This window comes from Manacus candei, unplaced genomic scaffold (assembly GCF_025592945.1).
Source record: "Manacus candei isolate 608988 ecotype Guabito, Panama unplaced genomic scaffold, ASM2559294v1 h1tg000006l, whole genome shotgun sequence".
In the NCBI taxonomy this organism is placed as follows: Eukaryota; Metazoa; Chordata; class Aves; order Passeriformes; family Pipridae; genus Manacus; species Manacus candei.
In genome coordinates, this window is record NW_026138054.1 from 412450 (window position 1) to 416923 (window position 4474).

The 4474-nt window shown below is 51.0% G+C and overlaps 1 long non-coding RNA gene across 1 annotated transcript; it reads right to left on the bottom strand.

Moving 5' to 3' along the window:
- Positions 1-1043: 1043 nt before the first annotated feature.
- On the bottom strand, positions 1044-3523 carry LOC127480856 (uncharacterized). Its single transcript, XR_007908029.1, has 3 exons — positions 2991-3523; positions 1546-1794; positions 1044-1156 (listed from the first exon to the last, which is right to left on the bottom strand). It is a non-coding gene; the product is annotated as an uncharacterized LOC127480856 (long non-coding RNA).
- Positions 3524-4474: the final 951 nt, after the last annotated feature.

Genomic DNA, 4474 nt, shown 5'->3' on the forward strand with positions numbered 1-4474 from the left:
GGCCATTTTCCAGCGCTGCTATGCAGAATATCATTCCCAGTCTGTCCGGACATTCGGGGTTACCCCATCAGAGGGACAGAATCTGGCACTTCCCCTTGTTGAACTTCCTCTGGTTGAGGATTGCCCAAACCTCTGATTTGAGTTCTCTCTGCTGGCTCTCCGTCTTCCATGAGGCCCTGGAGTGTTACAATGGCCCCTTGATTGCTTGGGAATGTGCAGTGTTCTGTGTTCCATGTGTTACATGAGGCCCCATATTGTCACAATGGCACTGAAATGAGAGAGGATCTCCATCCTTAATGGCTTCGTAAATCAGAAGTTTTTCTTAGATAAAAATCCTAATCAACAAAGGGGTTTGCTTTCTTGGCATGTTAGCAGTCTTTTCTTTTCTTTTGGGACTACAATTAGTTGTAGGAGAGAGAATGCAGATGATACATGGAAACTAATAGAGAGTGTATCATATGCCCATCTTCAAGAAATTAGCTTACAGGCCTCAGAAAACTTGTTTAATAAGAGATTGTTCTGTTAAGAAGAAAGTCAATTATACATTGTTTAAGCAAATGGGAAGTTCTAAGACACGTCTTAGCTGGTCCTAAAGCATTTAGTTTAGGGGTTAGGGGTCGGATAGATCAATCAGAGATGCTACGAGGCCTGCTAAGGGAGAAGACCACTCTGTGAAAATGACTACCCCTCCCAGAAGAAATGGACGCTAGATGGCAGTCTTGCTCCACGAATAAAATCCAAGAGGCTATTTGACCCTAAAATCAGAAGAGAATTTTGGACCGTTTGTGAAGGGGAGGGTCTTTCAAGTATCACTGTATTTATACTCTGAAATTTATACTGATTCTTTGATTCATGCAAGGCAGAGTACCCCCATGAATCCCCAGCTGGCATATTAAAGAAATGTTCGATCCAATGGTTTCTGGTCATGGGGTTTAATTCTTTTGTTTTATCCCTTTGATTCCATGAAGTTCCAAAGACATCCCATGGTTTGTTTAATTCCATGAGGTACCGCACATCCCAATGATGTCCCTTAAGTCCCTGGTTTCTGTAGTTTCCCAGGGAACATTTGCTTCTATGATGCAGGGCAGTGCCACGACGGCCACTTGATTCCGTGAGTTCCCCCAGTCTCCCAGCAGTCCTTTGGTTCCATGAGACCCTGCAATGTTGCAGTGGGTTGACCTTACCTGGATGCCAGGTGCCCACCAAGCTGCTCTATTGCTGCCCTTCCCAGCCAGACAGAAGAGACAGAATAAGATGGAAAATTATTTCTACCTTGAGATCAGGCACTTTACTAAAGCAAAAGCCAAAGTTTGCGCATGCATAAGTGAAGAGGAAAATAAAAAGATTTTCTCTCTACTTCCTGTCAGCAGCGATACCTGGCCACTTCATGGGAAGCAGGGCTTCACCACACAGAGAAGCCGCTCAGAAGGCATGTATTGTAAAAAAATGGATTTTCCCCCTTTCCTGTTCCTTTCCTGAGCTCTTGTAGCTGAGCTGACGCCATATATTCTGCAATGTCCCTTTGGTCCATTTGGCTCAACTGACCTGTCTGTATCGCCTCCCATGATCTTGCCCCCGATTCAGGGGACAAAGCCGACAATGCAGATGCTGCACCAGCCCTGCTCAGCAGTTGCCAAAGCACTGGTGCGATTAACCCCTTTGTAGCTCCCAATGCAAAGCACAGCACTGTGACGCCTGCAGTGAGAAAATGAACTCCAGTTCAGACAGACCCAACACATGTGGGATTCTGAAATGTCTCAGGGTTCCTTTGGTTCCACGATGCCCCTCTCAGACCTGGCAGTAGAAAAATAAATCAAAAAATTGAGAAGAAATCATCTTAAAGTCATGCTAAGCCTGTCTTCTACAGTCCAGAATCTATATATGTGTGACTGCAGATACTTGGGATGAGGGTAGATGCTCAGAGGAATTCATGGGTTTGATCTAGGAAACCTGTCCCAAAGTTTTCACTGCCTTTTCCTCCTTGGACATTTCCTGATGCCCGGAGGAAGCTCATGTCCAACAGCAGCTCCATCCCCCACTTCCTCCTCCTGGCTGCAGCTCTTGCACTTCTGCTTCATCCTGGGCATCTCCCTGGCTGCCCTCCTGGGCAACGGCCTCATCCTCAGCGCCGTAGCCTGCCACCACCACCTGCACACCCCCCAGGGACTTCTTCCTGCTCCACCTCTCCCTCACACCCCCGGGCTGCATCTGCACCACTCTCCCCAAAGCCATGGCCAATTCCCTCTGGAACACCAGGGCCATGTCCTACTCAGGATGAGCTGCACAGGTGTTTTTTGCTTTTCTTCTTGATCACAGCGGAGCTTGCCCTTCTCACCATCATGTCCTATGACCGCTACGTGGTCATCTGCAAAGTCCTTCACTACAGGACCCTCCTGGGCAGCAGAGCTTGTGCCCACGTGGCAGCAGCTGCCTGGGCCACTGGGAAGGGGGTCTGGCCCTGGGGCTGCAGGAACTGCCGCCTGAGCTGATGATCTCCTGAGCAGTCCAGACATGCAGTCACTGTCCCTGTCCTCTATTGCCTCCCTTTCTTGCTGCAGGACCAGAAACGACTGTGCTGCTCTGCTGGGCTGGGGCGGGGTAGGGAGATGGGGGGACCAGGGAGGGGCTGGTCTGGGCAGTTCCAGTGACTAGAAAACCCCAATGTTCATCTGAAGTGTAGGAGTGTGCAGGGTGGGAGCATTACGGGGCTGAGGGGGCTCCAGGTTCTGGGAGTGGTAGCAGGAGCCCAGGGAGACACTGCCCCTGCTGCAATGAACTGCCTGTGTGTGTGCCAGGGAAGGACTCGTGTCTCTGAACACCCCTGTGTGTGCATCAGTCCAGCTCAGGGCTGGACACCTCTCAGAGCCCTGACACATTTCTCTGTGTGACTCCAGGAAAACCCCCGCTGTGCCAGGGAGTTACCAGATCCTTTGCTGTCACCCTCCTGGTGTCCTGTGTAATGATGAAACTAGAAAAGGTGATCATCATACCCTGGTAATTTTCTAAGAGGAGAAATGTCACTGCTGGAAAGAAGTGTCACTGCTGGAAAGAAGTGTCACTGAAGAGGGGAGAAGAGGGAACATCATTGTTTCCTTCAGTCTGTCCCACAGCAGGTTCCCCTGGAGCCCCAGGGACACCTGTGGGGAACCCAGAGGGGCAGAGAAAGGGCTGCCTTTGGCTCTTGCTGTGCTGCTCAGCTGGGCCGGGCTCCTGGCACACAGGGAAATCCTGGCAAGCGGGCAGCACTGCAGAGAGACAGCTCTGCCCAGGAGCAGCTCCTCTGCACAGCCCAGCAGGGCCGAGGGCACTGCCTGTAGGCACGAGAGAAGAGAAGAAAGGCAAAGGGAGGTTAAAGGCAGCAGAAAGATGGGAGGTGTTCAGCTGAGACACAACTTGGGGACACAACTTCACACTCCTCTGCAGAGTGAGTCTACAGGTGCAGGGCAATGTCGCTTGTGTTCCTGGAGGAATCTCCTAAAGCTACCCCATCCCACAGCCTTGCACATCTGTCAGGACTCTCCCAGTTTCTCTGTTGCGCCACAGGAGGATTTTCTCCAGGGCAGGCCTTCCCTGCAGCACCGTCAGAGGGACAGCGCAGGTGGGCTCCTTCTCCCAGGGATGGCTGCGGGGTGGGAAGGTGGGGGTGCAGCCAGGGATGCCCGGGGCTGTCCTGCAGAGCAGGGTCCCTGTGCTCCGGGGTTCTTTGTGCCAGGGCAGGGACTTTGCTGCCTGCTGGGGTCAGGTCTCATCCTGCCTGGGTAGTTGCCCACCCCTCTGCAGGGAGAAGCTGTCGGTGGGTGGTGAGAACCCCAGCAGGAGCCAGGCAGGTTCTTCCTGCCGTTGGATGAGGTGTGTGTGGTCAGGGCTGTGGGAGGTCAGGGCTGCTCCCACATCCAGATCACACCAGCACATTTCCAAGAGCACTGTCAAATGGGAAGGACAAAGCACAATTATTAGGAAGGAATGGAGCTTTTCTGAGTCAGTGTTTTCAGTTTCCTACTCCTGAGGAATCTGGGGGTTGAGAAATGGAAAAGGAGCTCCCATGTTGGACAAGTCACTGAGACTCCTGAGCTGTAACTTGGAATGCACAAGTGCTTCTGTAAGCAACTTCCTAAAGTGCTTTCAGCCTCTGCTCTGCTTTTGACAGAAGCAGCATCACTTCTGCTGGACCCATCTGTTTTTTCTTTATCTGCCCTTTTCCACCTGCAAAAAGAAAAGTTGCCCAGTCAGTGCGCTGCAAACAGGCAGGTTTCTCTCAGGTCACAGTGAGTGCACAGACATTCGGATGGAGTGGTGACAGGGAAGTCATGAATGGATTTCTGATGTTGAGTCTACTGTTTTGAAATCAGAAAATGTGGTGTTCAAGTCATCGTTAGCCTTTGAGAGGGAAACAGGAGAAAAATCGCATAAATTTGTTGCTAAAAATGAGCTGCTTCAAACTGAGGTTGACCACCTTCAAAGTCTTGTTAAAATT